The sequence below is a fragment of the Pristiophorus japonicus genome, chromosome 3 (assembly GCF_044704955.1).
Source record: "Pristiophorus japonicus isolate sPriJap1 chromosome 3, sPriJap1.hap1, whole genome shotgun sequence".
Taxonomy (NCBI): Eukaryota; Metazoa; Chordata; class Chondrichthyes; family Pristiophoridae; genus Pristiophorus; species Pristiophorus japonicus.
The window spans coordinates 212,930,387-212,949,686 of record NC_091979.1 but is presented as its reverse complement, the minus strand read 5'-3'; the positions used below and the strand labels follow the sequence as shown (position 1 = coordinate 212,949,686).

The window sequence follows — 19,300 nt, the reverse complement described above, 5'->3', positions numbered from 1 at the left end:
GTGCTGTTTGTGAGACAGAAGGTGGACACTGAGGAGGATGAAAGGCAATTGGAGGGGAATAGGATTGGACCAATGGCATGGTCTATAAATCCAAGAAGGGTTTGTGGGAAAGGCGAGGAGGGGTCAGACAAAATGCTTTCTGCACAGGGCTGGAGTGAGTATGAATTATCATTATTGAGAAAAGAACCAGCTGATCTCGGCCAGGGTTCTGCAGTTAGCTTCAATACCCTTGGGCGAGGGAAGGGAAAGTCACCCAGGATTGTTGCTTCTACTTTCCAGTGACCTGTGTGAGAAATATGCGTGTGTGGATGTCAGGTGAGGGAGAGATCGGGCTCACCTTGTCATGCAATTGAAGAATCATAAGATCGCAGACCTGCTCTCATACTCCCAGGTGCCAGGTTTTATAACTCGGGTGGTTGGGCTGGGGTTGCATCAGTAAGTGAGGCAGTATACTGATTGTTGCCTCCAATAGGAGCAATTAAAGAAACCACAGCCCACCCATGTTGAAAATGGCCACCCTGCTGGTGTTGTAACATGGGTCCTGATTTTCAGATGGATTTCCCGCTCAGGCCTGAGTTAAAATTACATTCAGGTCTCAATTATGTCATTGGGCTCCAACATGCATATGCAAAGAAGGACCCTGTTGGCTCTGGGCGTGTGTCCGGGAGAGCAGGTTAAAATTGCAGATGTTGCAATCATGACGACTTTCGGTAAGAGCCAGGGCAATTTTAACTGCCCACCCACCAGGTTTCTGCTGAGCAAGTAGAGTTAAAATCGCTCCACTTTCTGCCTCCAAAAGAATCGTGCTCCTTTTTGGTCTCTCCATACTGAGCATTGTTTCCTGGCAGTGAGTTCTATCTGCACTCTCTTGGATCTCTGCCTTTACTGGCATTAGCCAGCTACAGGTACTAGGAGAGATTCCAAATCACCTACAGTGATTGACTTGTAGGCTGGCCCCTGCTCGGCATGTCCAGCTGTCAGCAGCCCTCCACTGCCTCACCAAATGGCCATTCTTTGTGTATAAGCCTAGGTGCCGAAGGTTGGCATGCTGTCTAACCAGATATTGCATCACAGCATACCCCAATCCCCGATATCCACCACGTAGACTTCTAGCCGAAGTCATTGGATAATAATAAGGAACTGAAGTCCTACTTGATTCTCCCTCTCCTGAGGCCAATTGTAACACCTTCATTGGTGCCCGTGCATTCTTCTTGAGCAGTCCCTTGGAGTCGAGGCTGACTTGCTTCTGCACTAACATGAGGTCTAAGGTGGCTGATGAGTCCAATGTGGGATCTACAGACTCTGTCACAGGTGGGGCAGATGGTGGTTGAAGGGACAGGGGGGTGCAGGATGCGATGCTTGATTTGTCGTACGCTCCTTCCGCTGTTTGAACTTCTACATGCTCCCGACGAAAAGACTCAAAGTGTTCACCGCCTTCCCGAATTATTCTTCTCCACTTTGAGCGGTCATGGGCCAGGGATTCCCAAGAGTCGGTGGGGTTGTTACATTTTTTCAAGGAGGCTTTGAGGGTGTCCTTGAAGTGTTTTCTCTGCCCTCCTGGGGCTCGCTTGCCGTGATGGAGCTCGGAGTAAGTTCCTGTTTCAGGAGTCTTGTATCAGGCATGCGGACTACGTGGCCCGCCCATCGGAACTGTTTTGAGTGTGATCCGTGCTTCGATGCTGGGGAAGTTGGCCTAAGAGAAAACACTGACACCATGGATGTGCAGGATTTTGCGGAGGCAGCGTTGGTGATACTTCTCCAGTGCTTTGAGGTGCCTACTGTACATTGTCCATGTCTCTGAAGCATAAAGGTGGGTGGGAATCACTACTGCTCTGTAGACCATGAGCTTGGTGCCAGGTTTGAGATCTTGATCTTCAAACAGTCTTTTCCTCAGGTGACCAAAGGCTGCACTGGCACACTGAAAGCGGTGTTGGGTTTTGTCATCGATGGCTGCCCTCGCTGACAGGGCTCCCAAGGTATGGAAAGTGGTCCACGCTGTCCAAGTTCTTGTCGTGGATTTTGATGATCAGGGGAGCAGTACTGTGAGGTGGGGGCAGGTTGGTTGAGAACCTTTGGCTTACGGATGTTTAATGTAAGGCCCAGACTCTCGTACGCTTCAGTGAAGGTGTCAACGATGGTATGGAGTTCAACCTCTGAGTGTGCGCAGACACAAGTGTCGTCTGCATACTGTAATTCAGTGACAGAGGTTGGGACAACCTTGGTAGTCGACGGAGCTTGAACAATTTCCTGTTCTTCCTGTAGATTAGCTTCACTCCAGCTAATAACACTAGCTATTTGACCAAGCACCAAAGAGATCTGTATTGGGGTCTGTGGCTCCATCATGGGACTGGAGGCATTGATGGGCCAAATACATGGAAGGTGTGCAGTGTATAGGCCTTCACTTTGTTGTAGAGTCTGACAAATGTAGCTGCTCATGACAGTGATGTATATCTAAAATGGGCTCCTACAGGTTTGGCATTTGCACTTTATTGTGGTAATCTGTTATCTCCCTTTCCTGCCTTTAAATCAGCCTGAACACACAGCAAACCTTGTTTGAGTCATTTTTAAAACTCTGCAATAGACAAGGACCCTGAAACTTTTTTTATTGAATATGTGGTTTGCAGCTTTAGAAATTATCATCTTTTTCTGTCAGATTAAACCTTAAGGGCCCAGTCACGGTACTTGTGTTTCTTTATGTAGTTGCTGTTTATTCAGCTGGATAAGGAATACAGGGTACTCACTCACTGTGCAACAGTATGAGTTGGTGTTTATTCAAATAGGACAGGGGTCAGATAACCTTTTTAAAAAAATCTGTTCTTGGGATATGGGTGGCATGTTTATTGCCCTTCCCTTGTTTCCCTGAAAACTGCTGCAGTCCTTGTGATAATGATGTTTCCATGGCGTGTTGGATAGGGAATTCCATGACATTGATGTGACAACCACAATGGAGGAATGGCGATATATATCCAATTAAAAATAGTGTGTGACTTGGTGGCGAAGATGTTCCCATCATATTGTTGCTGTTGTCCCTTTCAGTGGTAGAGGTGATGGGGAAGGAAGGTGGTATTGAAGTAACCTTGGTGAGTTGGTGCATTGCATGTTGTAGATCGTACATGCTGCGGCCACAGTTGGTGACAGAGGGGGTGGCTTATTGAGCTTGTGAACTGAACTGTCCTGAATGGTGTTGAGCTTCTTGAGTATTGATGCGATTGCACCTATCCAGGTGAGTGGTGAGAATTCCTTTACACTGTTGACTTTAGCCTTCCAGAAAGTGCATAGCCTTTGAGGGGCCAGGAGGGGAGTCACATTACAGAGTACTCAGCCTCGGCCCTGCTCTTAAGAACATAAGAAATAGGAGCAGAAGTAGGCTATTTGGCCCCTCGAGCCAGCTCCACCACTTAATAAGATCATGGCTGATCTGATCATGGACTGAGCTCCACTTCCCTGCCGCTCCCCTTAACCCTTTATTCCCTTATTGCTCAAAAATTTGTCTATTTCCGCCTTAAATATATTCAATGACCCAGCTTCTCTGGGGCAGAGAATTCCATAGATTTACAACCCTCTGAGAGAAGAAATTCCTCCTCATCTCAATTTTAAATGGGCGGCCTCTTATTCTGAGATTATGTCCCCCAGTTTTAGTTTCCCCTATGAGTGGAAATATCCTCTCTGCATCCACCTTGTCGAGCCCCATCATTATCTTTTTTGTTTCGATAAGATCACCTTTCATTCTTCTGAACTCCAATGAGTATCGGCCCAACCTATTCAACCTTCAACGCCTTCATCTCCCGAATCAACCTAGTGAACCTTCTCTGAACAGCCTCCAATGCAAGTATATCCTTCCTTAAATACGGAGACCAAAACTGTACGCAGTACTCTAGGTGTGGCCTCACCAATACCCTGTACAGTTGTAGCAGGACTTCTCTGCTTTTATACTCTATCTCCCTTGCAATAAAGGCCAAGATTCCATTTGCCTTCCTAATTACTTGCTGTACTGTATACTAACTTTGTGTTTCGTGCACAAGGGCCCTCAGGTCCCTTTGTACTACAGCACTTTGCAATTTTTCTCCATTTAATTATAATTTGCTTTTCTATTTTTCTGCCAAAGTGGATAACCTTACATTTTCCCACATTATACGCCATCTGCCAAATTTTTGCCCACTCACTTAGCCTGTCTATATCCCTTTGCAGATTTTTTGTGTCCTCACAATTTGCTTTCCCACCCATCTTTGTATCATCAGCAAACGTGGCAACATTACATCTTGTATTGACAGTGTTGATATGGCTGGTCCTGTTCAGCTTATGGTCTGTAGTTGTTGATGGTGGGGGACTTGGTGATGCCGATGGTGATAGTGGTGACGTTGAAAGTCAAGGGGATGTGACTGGCCTTTTAAATGCCTTTCAAGACCTCGTTGGTGACCCTAAAATAGGAAATGCGTTAGCAGCACACCAATCAGTTTCTGTTTCTGGTTTGTTTGTAATAATTACACTGAGCTTGGTTGCTCAAAGCATCACATTTCCAGTCTCAAGTGTACGGCTTGAAGCTGGATGAGTCAATCTCCATGATTGTCATCAAATACAAAAAACAAAATACTGCAGACACTAGAAATCTGAAATATAAACAGAAAATGGTGGAAACACTCAGCAGGTCAGGCAACATCTGTGGAAAGAGAAACAGAGTTAACGTTTCAGGTCGATGACCTTTTGTCAGAAATGGAAAATGTTACAGATGTAACAGGTTTAAAGCAAGCACAAATTGTTATGTATTCTGTGATTGTCATGTCCCTTCTAGCAGTAAGTAACAGAGGTACGTTTAAAGAACTTTGGGAGCAGGTCGCTGCCCTTTTCAAGTGTGGAAAAGTTGGCTGATATTGTGGGACTTGCAGGGTGAAAATAGGAGAATGAGGCACTTAAAACCCTGATAATGATTGTGGTTATCTTTGATTTGATGATTAAAAACACTGCAGATTGCAAAACTGGTTGTATTCTCACATGATCATAGAATGGAATCATAGAATGGTTTACAGCACGGAAGAAGGCCGTTCGGCCTGCGGAGCAAGTGCTGACTCTCAGCTAGTCTCACTCCCATGCCCTTTCCCCGTAGCCCTACAAATGTTTCTCCTTCAGGTATTTATCCAACTCCCTTTTGAAAGATAAGATTTGGTCTGCCTCCACCACCCTTTCAGGCAGTGCATTCCAGATCCCAACCGTTCGCTGCAAACAAAAGTGTTTTCTTACACACAGTAACTGTTTGTACTAAGTCTCTCCTCTGAGCATGGGTCAGGAAACGCATGTGCAGAAGCGAGAGTTAGAACAAATATCACCGACTCCAGCCCCCCCACCCCAAGCGCAATTCCCACTAATCCTTTTCTGCGCATGCGTCCAACATCACGTTGCCTCCGATCCATCCAGCAGCAGGCCCGAACAGCTGAACGCATCTGCCGAGCCTCCCATAGCGCCGAGCCCCGAGCCTCTCCGAGCGGGCCCCGAGCCTCTCCAAACGGGCCGCAAGCCCTGAACCTCCCCGAGCGGGCCCCGAGCCTCCCGCAATGCCGGGGAGAGAGAGAGAGGCAGGCGGGGAGAGCGAGAAGTGGGGAGAGAGAACTTGGTGGGGTGGGTGGCGGGGGGGAGAGGAGAAAGAGCTGGGGGGGACAGAGAGACAAAGAGAGCTGGGGGGGCAGACAGAGAGCGAGCTTGGGGGGGGGAGAGAGCTTGGGGGGCAGAGAGAGAGCTTTGGGTGGGAAAAAGAGCTGGGGAGGAGCGAGAGACAGCTTGGGGAAGGGGAGAAAGTGCTGGGGGGGTAGAGAGAGAGCTTGGGGCGGAGAGGGAGCTGGGGCTGGCAGAGAGAGAGCTTGGCGGGGGGGGGGGGTGAGCTTGGGGGGGGGTGGGCAGAGGGAGCTTGGAGGTGGGGAGGGGGGGAGAGAGCTTGGGGGGGGCAGAGAGAGAGAGCTTGGGAGGGGGAGAAAGAGCTGGGGGGTGGGGCAGAGAGAGAGAGAGCCTGGGGAGGGAGGGGCAAAGAGAGAGACACAGGTGGGGGGGGAGGGGGAATCGGAGAGGAGAGAGGGAACTCAGAGAAGACGGATCACTTCTTCCTACCCCTATTGTGTGCAAGCTCAGTGCTTGTGTTACAAGGGACATCGTTGGGGTGGATGAAATTCAGAAGTCACGACAGTTACTATTCACTTCATATGCAATAAACATGTTAACAATCCGTACACAATACCCCATCTATGGGAGGGGGTATGGTCTTGCGCTTGGGTAAGGGTCTTCAGTTGGCGGAGGGATTGCTGGGGTAAGGGTCTTCAGCTCAGCTGGAGGAGGGATGCACTTACACTGGGGTAAGGGACTTCAGCTAGAACTTGGTGGCTTTTGGGGAGATATTTCCTTTGTGGCTTCTGAAGTCAAAATGAATTGAATTACAAGTTGGAAATTCACTCAGAACTTGGGCTGGACGGTTCCAGTTACATATTCCAGAGGAACTTCAGGCTGTGGCTTATCCTCCAAGGGGACCAATCAGCAATAGGTCTGGAGAGCCAATCAGAGAAACGGCTGTTTTTCAGTTCATACAAATAGACGCATCCTTTCTTAAGTCGCCTTTGGTTCTTTTGCCAATCACCTTAAATCTGTGTCCTCTGTTTCTCAACCCTTCTGCCAATGGGAACAGTTTCTCTCTACTCTGTCCAGAACCCTCGTGATTTTGAACACCTCTATCAAATCTCCTCTCAATCTTCTCTGCTCCAAGGAGAACAACGCCAGCTTCTCCAGTCTATCTGCGTAACTGAAGTCCCTCCTTTCTGGAATCATTCTCGTAAATCTTTTCTGCACCATCTCTAAGGCCTTCACATCCTTCCTAAGGTGTGGTGCACAGAATTGGACACAATACTCCAGTTGGGGCTGAACCAGTGTTTTATACAGTTCATCATAATTTCCACACTTTTGTACTCTATGCCTCTATTCATGAAACCCAGGATCCTGTAAGCCTTTTTAATTGCTTTCTCAAACTGCCCTGCCACCATCAACGATTTGTGCACACATACCCCCAGGTCTCTGTTCATGCATCCCTTTAGGATTGTACCCTTTAGTTTATATGCCCTCTCCTCATTCTTTCCACCAAAATGTATCACTTCACCATTTTCTCCTTTAAATTTCATCCACCACGTGTCCGCCCATTTCACCAGCCTGTCTATGTCTTCCTGAATTCTATCACTCTACTATTCATAATACTTCCAAGTTTTGTGTCATGATGTATATAGCACACTCTCAAAAGCAAATAAGGCACTCCCCCAATGCAGGCTCTGCACTGCCAAATCCAGGTTGCACGCTGCCGCAATACAGGTGGTGCTCTCGCTCAATGCAGCTGGTTCTCTCGCCCAATACAGGTGGTGCTCCCGCTCAATGCAGCTGGTTCTCTCGCCCAATGCAGGTGGTGCTTTCGCCTAGTGCTGGTTGCGTGCTCCCCAAGTTGTATGCTCCACTCGTGGCTGGGCTGATAAATATGACATGCCATGATTTACAGTCTGTGCTAGGTAAGGTGTTCTCAGCTGGAGGAGTATAAGGCTGACTGACTCAACGCCCTTGGGTCAGACGAACAAAATCAGTCAGGGTTCCTGCTTGTGATCACTGTGTGTGTGTGTGTGTGTGGGGGGATATTGAGTATGGGCATGATCAGACTTAGCTGCATGGCCTCTGGTCAGTAGCCTGCCGATACAAGGTTAAAACCTGAAGGATAGCCATTTGGATGATGTACGGGAGGGTGCTAGCACCTATGGAGATGAAATTAAATAAGGAGTAGCAGCTTTCAGGAGTCGAGGGGAGATAATTAGCAACAGCAAAATGATGCAGTGATCGAAATTGGGAAATGACATGCTTTAAACTGGAGGTCAGTGGTAAATCTCTTGCCCTCAATAATGCTGTAACTGGGGTGCAATTATTTGTGGTTTCCTGTACATTTTTAACATTGTGGAATATATATTGTTATGTAATGATGTGTGTATCGTCCCAGTACCTTAAATATAATGTAAGTACTATGCCACACCACAGAGGGCGCTGCGGTGGGAAACCCTGGTAGTACCTGTAAGAAGGACTATATAAGGCTGACCACCACACCTGGGAGGCACTCTGGAGCTGAACAATAAAGGACAAAGGTCACAGCAGTTAGACTTACACCAGACCGTGTGGAGTCAGTGATTTGTGTGCTACAAACACCACATTGGCAACGAGGAAGCGGACGAACTCCACTCAACCATGGCTACTCTGGACTCGCTAAAGGATTTTACCGTAGGCAATGATTGGGAGGCCTTTACGGAAAGGCTCGAGTACTACTTCACAGCAAATGACCTGACGAAGGACACATACGCAATGAGAGAGAAGCGTAAGGCGATATTGCTCTCCAGTTGTGGAGATGAGGTTTACTGTCTCATCAGGGATTTGCTGGCACCCGGGAGCGCCAGGGACAAGTCATACGAGGAGCTGACTGAACTCATTCGTGACCAGTTGAAACCGAAGGAGAGCATCCTCACGGCCAGATACAAATTTTACCATCACTGCAGATCTGAGGGCCAGGATATCACCAAATATGCTGCGGACCTCAGGAGACTCGCGGCGCCGTGTGATTTTGGCGCACACCTTGACGAGGCTTTGTGGGACGTTTTCGTTATGGGGATTGGCCACGAGGGCCTCCTTCACAAGCTGTTAGCCACGGAACCCACAGTCACTCTGACAAAGGCCATCGCCATCAGCCGGGCACATATGACCTCGACTTGCAGCACCAAGCAAATTAACCACACAATCTCGAACCCGGCAGGCACTGTCCACAGGATAGCGCCCACCACGGACAAAACTGCAGAACGTGGCTCTGCCCGGGGCAGAGAGCACGGACCTCGGGGTCCTGGAACTCAGAGTCCGCTGAGGGGGGCCAATCAAGCAGCACCATGCTGGTGCTGTGGAGGAAGCCATGGGGCTCACCAGTGCAGGTTTGCGGAGTACACGTGCAATACCTGCCACGTTAAAGGCCACCTTCAGCGTATGTGTAAAAGAAATCGGACTCACCATGTGGCTGAGGAGATGGGGGATGATCCACTGTTCAGCGAGGAGCAGGTAAAAGATGATGAGGTGCTTGGACTGTATACGTGTGCCGACGATTCGCCCCCAGTGATAAGGGAAGTAAAAATCAACGGAGTCCCTGTGAGTATGGAAGTGGACACGGGCTTGGGTCCGTCGTTGATAAGTCGGCGAACTTTTGATAAACTGTGGATTAACCCAGCTGCACGACCCAAGCTGGTCCTGGTCACGGCGAAGCTGCGTACCTACACCAGGGAACTAATACCTGTTCTCGACAGAGCGATGGTGCAGGTATCTCACGGGGACGAGACGCACACTTTACCTCTGTGGGTCGTTGCAGGCGATGGGCCGATGCTCCTCGGCCGTAGGTGGATGGGGACGGTCCGTGGGAGCTGGGAAGACTCCATCACTCCACAGGCTGCTGCTCCCCGGGGTGCTGCCGTGCCCCGGGTTCCCAGAGAGCAGCGCCGACCGAGCTGGAGCTGCAGCCTCAATCTACCCACAGGCAAGTCCCAGGCCCGGACCTCACACAGAGACCCTGCAGGCCCAGCCCCCACAGGCAAGTCCCAGGCCCGGATCTCACACAGAGACCCTGCAGCCCCAGCCCCCACAGGCAAGCAGCCCTGCACAGAAGGGCCTAGTGGAGGTGGGGGGGGGGGGTGAGCCGGCGGGGTGCCGCAGGCGGGGCGCCGAGGGATCCAGGTTCGGAAGGGCCCCGCAGAGGAAGAGGCCATTGGGCGGCCATGGCAGCCGCAGGGGAGGCCGCTACGGAGGCCGCGGGGGGACGCGGCAAGTGCGGCCGCAGGGGAGGCCACGGCGGCCGCAGGAGAGGCGGCAAGTCAGGTGGCAGCGGAGGCTGTGACGGCGGAGGGCATTCGGAGCGGCGGAGAAGAAGATGGCGGCGGCATCGTGTCGGAGCTGCAGAGCATCAAAGATGGCGGTGCCCAAGGAGAAGCCTCGTGGAATCCTCCTGCATCAAAGATGGCGCCTTAAAGAGGAAATGCACCCGGGAGTCTTAAAAGGGCCTTACAAAGAGGTGGTCCCCACAAAGGACTTCTGTTTGGCAGAGTGAGTCTAAAATGAGCTATGTTAATGTGAGATAGTGAATTTATAATAAGAATTACTTTTTTTATGCTGAATGGCCACTGTATTTGTGTAAAATAATGGATGAAGTACAATTAATGATAACGACTAACAAGGAAATCAAGGTTCCGCTACCAGTCAATAACCAGTTAATGTACCAGATAATATGTACCGTACTAACGCACTGTCGGTGCCCACCTGCCTTCCGTTGGACAAGTGTGATGTTATGTAATGATGTGTGTATCGTTGTCCTGCGTCCAGGTGAGGGAGGGGAAGGTGATGTTATGTAATGATGTGTGTATCGTCCCAGTACCTTAAATGTAATGTGCCACACCACAGAGGGCGCTGCAGTGGGAAACCCTGGTAGTGCCTGTAAGAAGGACTATATAAGGCTGACCACCACACCTGGGAGGCACTCTGGAGCTGAACAATAAAGGACGAAGGTCACAGCAGTTAGACTTACACCAGACCGTGTGGAGTCAGTGATTTGTGTACTACATCGCTTCTCGGCCTTTTGGCTAAGATCAAGTGTAGTACCGTTTCTGACCAGCCACCATGACCTCCGGGTGGTTTCTCCCTGGTCAGGAAGGTATATGCTTGCATTTTTGGAAACAGGAGGTGGGTGGGGAGGGTTGACCCATCCACCTCCACGGAGGTGTGTGGGGGACCTGACCCATCCACCTCCATGGCACGAACCTGGTATTGCAGTACTTCCAGGAACGGTGCAGTGGCTCTAGGCCTTTTGGCTAAGAGCATTGGCGCAGAGTGATCCTTGGCATGTGCAAGGTGACCTCTGGCGTTTGTGATTTGACAAAGAATTGGAACGATTGGCTACGAATTTAAAAAAAAAAACTACATACACATATATTATCTCTCCCAGGCTTATTTTTAGTTACGTTAAGCTGTCTTTGACCCAGTGCAACCCATTTGCATTTGTTTGTAGTGACGGACAGGTTGTCAGCTTGTTACCCGTCAGTTGATTGATATTGAGGTATCCAGGTTTCAGGAGGGAACTCTGATAGTTGTTGGTTTCATCACTGCTCATTAATTTAATCGTTTCCTGGAGCCAGGTTTAATATGTCAATAACAGTTAACACTGTAAAATATTCAACTCTGTCAACACTCTGAATTGGCCTGCATCGTTCCCCCCCCCCACCCCTCAGACTTTGGTCTATTACTCACACCAGTTGAGGTTCCTTAGGATGACCAATTTTGGTCCAGTCTAAAATTAGATATGGGAAAGGATCATTTTTTTAAATGTAGCTGTGTTACATGTGAGTGGGCTGTTTTGTTTTGTCCGATTTTCTTCTTTCACCTTGCCCCAGTTCACATCCGCATAGCTTTTTAATTCATCCAACCTTACATGTGAAATCTCACTTTATTGTAGACCTTGGGTCAGGATGGGAGTCAACTATCTTGAAGTGTGTTCTCAAATTATTCAAACAGATACATCAATTCACTCTGCCCCACTCACAGGGCCCAAGTTTCGGGTCGCGCCTAAAACGGCGCAGCCCAGACCTGGACGTCCGTTTTTCGCGCCAGAAAGTGCGCCTAAAAAAAACTTACCTATTCTCCGGCTCCCTGCAGATACTCTGGAACTGGGCGCGGCGCAGCACGAGCTGTAGGGGGCGGAGCCAGGTCCCTGTGCTGAAAACAGTGCCAGAACCTTTGCACATGCGCGCTGCAGTAGCTCCAGGCGCCCAAAACTGTGGGAGGGGCCGGAAGCACGCAGCCCCTAGCCCTGGCAGAATGGCCTTACTGGGTCTGCGTGAATAAGGTTCCTCCCTCCCGACCCGACCCCCGCTCCCCCCCCCCCCCCGGACCTCCGTGAATCTCTCTCTTCCCCCCCCCGCCCCCCCAACCCCGGGACCTCCGTGAATCTCCCCCCGGACCTCCGGGACCCCCCCCCCCCCCCCAGGACCTCCGCGACTCTTTCTCCCCCCCCCCCCCCCGGATCTCCGCGACTCCCCCGCCCGGACCTCCGCAACCCCCCCCGACGGCACCTACCTGTAAATCCAGCTGTTCAGCCTCCTTCTCTCCTTCCCTCTCCCCCCCCCCCCTTCTCCTCCCCTCTCCTTCCCTCCCCCCTCTCCTTTCCTTCCATTCCCTCCTCTCTCCCTCCCTACCTCTCTCCTTCCCTCCCTCCTCTCTCCTTCCCTCCCTCCGCTCCTTCCCTCCCTCCTCTCTCCTTCCCTCCCTCCCTCCCTCCTCTCTCCTTCCCTCCCTCCCTCCCTACTCTCTCCTTCCCTCCCTCCCTCCTCTCTCCTTCCCTCCCTCCCTCCCTCCTCTCTCCTTCCCTCCCTCCCTCCCTCCTCTCTCCTTCCCTCCCTCCTCTCTCCTTCCCTCCCTCCCTCCCTCCTCTCTCCTTCCCTCCTCTCTCCTTCCCTCCCTCCCTCCCTCCCTCCTCTCTCCTTCCCTCCCTCCCTCCCTCCCTCCCTCCCTCCCGCCTCTCTCCTTCCCTCCCTCCCTCCCTCCTCTCTCCTTCCCTCCCTCCCTCCCTCCCTCCTCTCTCCTTCCCTCCCTCCCTCCTCTCTCCTTCCCTCCCTCCCTCCTCTCTCCTTCCCTCCCTCCCTCCTCTCTCCTTCCCTCCCTCCCTCCTCTCTCCTTCCCTCCCTCCCTCCTCTCTCCTTCCCTCCCCTGCTCCCTCCCTCCTCCCTCCCTCCTCCCCTCCTCCCCCTCTCCCTTTTCCCCCTTTCCCCCCCCTTCTCTTACCCTCTCCTCCCCCTCCTCCACCCCCCTCCCCCTCCCCCCTCCTCCACCCCCCTCCTCCACCCCCTCCCCCTCCCCCCTCCCCTCCCCCCTCCTCCTCCTCCCTCCTCCACCCCCTCCCCCTCCCCCCTCCTCCACCCCCTCCCCCTCCCCCTCCTCCTCCCCCCTCCTCCTCCTCCCCCTCCCCCCTCCTCCTCCTCCCCCTCCCCCTCCTCCCCCTTCTCCTCGCCCCTCCTCCTCCCCCCTTCTCCTCGCCCCCTTTCTCCTCGCCCCTCCTCCCCCCCTTTCTCCTCGCCCCTCCTCCCCCCACCCCTCCTCCTCCCCTTCCCCCATCCCTCCTCCTCCCCTTCCCCCCCACCCCATCTCCTCCCCTTCCCCCCCACCCCTCCTCCCCTTCCCCCCCACCCCTCCTCCCCTTCCCCCCCACCCCTCCTCCCCCTCCCCCACCCCCACCCCCTTTCCCCCCCTCCCCCCACCCCCTTTCTCCCCCTCCCCCTCCCCTCGCTGTCAGAAACACAGACAGACAGAGAGTGAGAGACGCACACACAGACTGACAGAGACACACTGGGAGGACCGTCCCAGCACGCTGTTGGAGGACTCCCAGTGCTGCAGTCGGTAAGTAGAAAATGTTTTATTTATTGATTCTTTTAAAAAATATATATTTTTTATTAATTTTTTTTGATTGATTTATTGATGTATTTATCACTAATTATTGATGATGGCTCTTTATTTGTAAAACTGAAGTGTTTAATGTTTGTAAACTTCCCTTTAAGCTTTCCCTATTCCCCCCATTCCCTACGCCTAATTTGTAACCTACGCCTGATTTTCTAAAGTGTAGACAAGGTTTTTTCGAACGTACAAAAATCTTGACTTACTCCATTCTAAGTTAGTTTGGAGTAAGTTTTCACTGCCTAAGCTTTGAAATCAGGCGTAAGTGGCCGGACACGCCCCCTTTTGAAAAAAATATTCTGTTCCAAAGTGACTAGAACTGGAGCAAACTAAATGCCGAGAATTCAAATTTCTAAGATACTCCATTCTAAACCAGTTGCTCCAAAAAAACAGGAGCAACTCAGGCTGAAACTTGGCCCCATAATTCTGTAAGTATTTACAACTCGGGTGGTTATTAAAAAACCACATCCGAGCAGGTGAGGCCTCTTAGCTTGAGAACATTAGTCGGCTAGAAGCGCACAAAGTTCACATACTGGTCAAAGCATGCAATCCATTCACAAAACACACAGATTTTGGAGGAGGATCTTGGGGTTCAGCTCCGAACACTTCAGTTGGTCAACCGCTCCAGCCAACCAAAACTTTTTTTAATAAACCCTCCTCTCCCTCAGGCCCAGCTAATGCCGAACCACGGATGTTTCCGGACCAGTGAGGTCCAACCAGCACTGAAAAATCAGATTTCTTTTTCAAAATGGCCACCCCTGAACTCACCCTTTCCGATTCAAAAGCGAAAGGGTGAAAATCCAAAGCAGGCAAAGTGGAAAATTGCCCAGGTATGTCCTGTTCACACAGTAGGACAAATCCAATCTGGCCAATTACCGTCCCATCAATCTACTCTCAATCATCAGCAAAATGATGGAAGGTGTCGTCGACAGTGCTATCAAGTGTCACTTGCTCATCAATGCTCAGTTTGGGTTCCACCAGGACCACTCTGCTCCAGACCTCATTACAGCCTTGGTCCAAACATGGACAAAAGAGCTGAATTCTAGAGGTGAAGTGAGAGATCAATGCAGCATTTGACCGAGTGTGGCATCAAAGAGCCCTAGTAAAATTGAACTCAATGGGAATCAGAGGGATGGTTGCAGTTGTTGGGAGGCCAATCATCTCAGCTCCAGGACATCACTGCAGTGTCCTAGACCTAACAATCTTCAGCTGCTTCATTAATGACCTTCCCTCCAACATAAGGACAGAAGTGGAAATGTTTGCTGATTGCGCAGTGTTCAGTTCCATTCGCACTTTCTCAGATAATGAAACAGTCCATGCCCACATGTAGCAAAACCTGGACAACATTCAGGCTTGGGCTGATAAGTGGCAAGGAACATCCACGCCACACAAGTGTCAGGCAATGACCAGCTCCAACAAGTGAGAGCCTAACCACCTCCCCTTGACATTCATTAGCATTACTATCATTGAATCCTCTACCATCAACATCCTGGGGGTCACCATTGGCCAGAAACTTAACTGGACCAGCCACATAAATAGTATGACTACAAAAGCAGGTCAGAGGCTGAATATTCTGCGGCGAGTGACTCACCTGACTCGCCACCATCTACAAGGCAGAAGTCAGAGTGTAATGGAATACTCTCCACTTGCCTGGATGAGTGCAGTTCCAACAACACTCAACGTGCTCAACACCATCCAGGACAAAGCAACCCACTTGATTGGCACCCCATCTACCACCTTAAACATTCACTCCCTCCACCACCGGTGCTTTGTGGCTGCATTGTGTACCATCTACAAGATGAAAAGCCAAGGCTTCTTCGACATCACCTCCCAAACCCGCGACCTCAACCACGTAAAGGACAAGACAGCAAGGGCATGGGAACACCACCACCTCCAAGTTCTCCCCAAGTCACACACCATCCTGACTTGTAAATATATCACCTTTCCTTCATCGTCGCTGGGACACAGTCCTGGAACTCCCTACGTATCTTCACCACACTAACTGAAACAGCTCAAGAAGGCGGCTCACCTTCACCTTCACAAGGGTAATTTGGGATGGCCAATAAATGCTGGCCTTGCAAGCGACGCCCACATCCCATGAATGATCTGCATCGTCTCCTCCAAGGGGGCGAGGTGAGGCTAAGAATGGGAGATGTGCCTCGTGATTGGTACAGATTGTTGGTAGGTGAGTGATTGGGGGTTGTGCATTGAGCAGTGTGTGAGGCTAGTGGTGCAATTGGTAGAAGATGGCTTTTGAAGCTGCATCCACAGACCCTGACCAATGGTCTGAGGTCATGAAGTTTCTTTGGGCACTGGAGCCTGGTGGCGAAGGCTACACTGTGACAGCCTCGGTGATCTGGTCCCATATCGATCTTTCTGGAGGGCCTCCTGGCTCCCTGTGGGTAGAGATCGTCTCTTGTAGTGTTGTCCCCCTGCACAAAACTGGCTTGCTGAGCCATTTGTGTTCATGCTGAAACACTTTTCCTTTTTCTGAGGTTCAGAAGGGAATTCAGATTTAAGTGCTAAAATTTGGGACTTATTTTTAATAATTTTGTTTTTAAAGACAGTAAGGGCTGAAAACTGCATTTCATCACTTCATTTTTTTTATTAGTTCTGAATACATTGCCCTTTTAATTCATTGCTCTTTTAATTGCCCACAATTCCTTGCGAACACCATAGCCTTGCTCCCAGAGGCTGTTAGAAGCTGGAATGCCACTTCAGGACGGGAACTTCGACTTCCATGCCTGCACTAATGCCACCACAAGGGTGTTACACAGTAAGTTAGCGCTGGGCTAAAAATCTTCAGCTCCTAGCGCGAATTCTTCTCCAGTAGCACTTCTTACATTTTCAGTGGCTGTTGACCGGGTTACACCGGCAACTCTCATGGCGGCCACGAGTTTTTCCCCCATTGTCACAAAACAACAACAACTTGTGTATATACACATATAGTGCATTTAATGCAGGAAAATGTCCCAAGACGCTTCATAAAAACAATTATCACACAAAATTTGTTACTGAGCTACATGAGATACTAGGACTGGTGACAAAAGGTTTAGTCAAAGTGGTAGGTTTTAAGGAGCCTCTTAAGGAAGGAGGAAGAGATAGAGCGGCAGAGAGGTTTAAAGAGGCAATTCCAGAGCTTAGAGCCTAGGCAGCTGAAGGCAGGGCTGCCAATGGTGGACAATTAAAATCGGTGATGCGCAAGAGGCCAGAATTGGAGGAGCACAGAGATCTCGGAGGTTTGTAGGGCTGGAGGAGGTTACAGAGATAGGAAGAGGTGAGGACATAGAGGGAGGAGGAGTCCATTTGGCCCATTGTGTCTGTGGCAGCTCTTTGAAAGAACTTATCTAATTAGTCCCACTCCCCTACACTTTCCCTATAGCTGTGCAAATTTCAATTACATAACCAGATCTTTGTGTTTGTTTTTTTCACCACGCATTTCCCAGCCTGAGCCATGGGATAACAGGAACCCTGACTGATTTCCCTCACCTTCCCTCCCATTCCCCCACCATCTCTAGCCCAAGGAAGCTGATACTCATTGTAGCAGTTCTGCTGCCGTCCTTGCCCAAGATCAGCTAACTCAGCACGCCCTGCAGATTGAACTTGGTAGTGAGGAGTTTAGATATCAACAAATTGATCCATTTTGTACGACTGAGCTACACACCCTGGGGTGTAGATGGCTACCGGGTGTCCAGTGGTCAGATTCAGAGCAGCATTAGGAACAGTTCAACTGCGCCCCATCCTCTGGGGCAGTGGTGGTACATAACGCAAGGAGAGCCAGTTGTGGAAAGGCTTGGCTTGTACCCATTTAAAATAGTTGGAAAAATGTAGTAGCCTCACAGAAAGAAACTAATAATAACTAAATAAGATTTTTAAGTGGTCCAAGATAGCGAACATAATGGTATCGGGAGGAATGGCAAGCAATGTTTGGCAGAGTGCTGAGATAAATAAAACTCTCTGGAAGTAAGAGAATGGCTGGCAGCGATCGGTGGGGTGGGGGCATGTCACAGGGTAGGAACATAAAACAAACATTTAAACAAAAGACAAATTGAACACCATTATCTGAAGGATATTGTTTGTCCTGCACTGTTACTTTTTATTCCTCCCTCCATGTTCTGTTTTCTCCCTATGGCGCCCCTCACTGCAAGTGAGTCATTTCCATTTCCCATCCTTGTTGTCTCGCTGAGTAAGCTTTGTCAATTTGTGAGCATGTTTTCAGTGTGGACTCATGCGCAGTCGGATATAGTATGAGACTGCCCACTTCAGACCCGTAGAGCTGGCAGACAGAGCAGAATTTCATTAGATCAGTCTCGGCTGGAGCCCAACTCAACTTGCAGAGATGAAAGGGAAGTGTAAGCCTAGACTGTTGGTTCTTAAACCAGGGGGTCCGTGAGCTAATCAATTTTCTGTCCACCCGATAGATTTCTTTGCTTGTTGACTTGTTAGCACATTACCTCTCGCTGTATACTAATTAAAACCATTTTCTCCAATGCTAGCACTGTTTTCCTTGGAGTAGTAAAAATTTCCTTTTTGGAAATAAGGACCAGGGACCTCTAGGAATCTGCTAGTGCTTGAGGGGAGGTCCCCTAAAGAGCATCAATATTTGCAACAGGTCTCCCACACAAAAAAGTTCGAAAAGCTCTGACGCAGATAGTGAGTGTCGGCAAGCTACTCAACTGTGCAGGGTATCACAGCCGAGCCCGATCCTAGCCACACCTAGCATGCATGCATGCACGCTTTCCAGTGGGAGCAGGAACCCTGGCTGATTTCCAGTCTGCCCCTTGCTCAGGGGTGCAGAGTCCAATTGCAGCAGCGCAGCTGCTACCCCCATTGTGCTAGACTTGGCCTTTGGGAAGTGTACGTCCTAGGAAAACTCAAGGTTCAGGTTCCTTGCTTAGAATATTGGTGAAACGTATGCTCCAAAACCGATTGTGACTTTAATTCGGACCTGGGATTCCATGGTGGGGGAGAGGAGCTGTCCTAACTATTGATCCCAGAGGAGTATTTGCCTTCCCTATGGGCCTATGAATAAGCTATGTCTGTGTGGTTTGCTATGCTTGTAATGATTTGTCAGGGGGCAGAGGTACAGTTCCAAGGGGGTCAACTTGTATAGTTTTTCAAGCATGGCTGGATCCTGTAGAAGACAATTAATTTGGACAGTGGAATAGGTTCTGGTGGTATTGTTTGCCCGAAGGCTATAATCTGGTCTGTGTTGAGGGGTTGACGTAGTCTGGTGATGCCTTTGTCTTCCAAGTTGAGAATTCATACTAGGCGAATGTGCCTGGAAACTCCGCATTGCGCCAGATAGACCCTGAGGGATTTTCAAAGAGGTACAGGTGTCTAGTTTTGCTGTTATTGCATAGTGCTTTTGGATTCATGTTGGCCTATCTTGTTTATGACCGATGACTGTGTAAGGAATTGGCTAGGACGCCCTGGTCTCCAGACCTTGTCGAGGGTTGTAGGCCATAATTTCCAGGAGTTGTGCTGCCTACTGGTGCCTGAGTCTGGGAAGACTGAGCTTTTCTCAGGCTTGGGGAGCTGGAGACATCTGAGGTACCTCTACAGTTTTGTGCCTGCGCGTAGAAATTTGGGGTTGTGTGTCTGTTTAAGTCTTGGAACAGCTGTACTGGAACCCAGACTGATAGCATTTGGAGCAGACAATGGAGGTGGGTGGCGGGGAGGTATATTGATTTTCATTGTGCTTGCCTTTACTAGGGGAGGTACGAGCAGGCTGTTCCATTTGTCCAGCTCTGAGTTTGTGCTGGCTAGAATGGATGTGGCT

At 50.0% G+C, this 19,300-nt stretch overlaps 1 protein-coding gene and 1 pseudogene across 2 annotated transcripts in view; both read left to right on the top strand.

Annotated features, from left to right (window-relative positions):
* Positions 1 to 19,300, top strand: part of bmpr2b (bone morphogenetic protein receptor, type II b (serine/threonine kinase)) — a 398,476-nt gene that overhangs the window by 231,450 nt on the left and 147,726 nt on the right. The gene's annotated exons all lie outside the window — the stretch shown is intronic.
* Positions 10,639 to 10,873, top strand: LOC139260483 (U2 spliceosomal RNA; annotated as a pseudogene).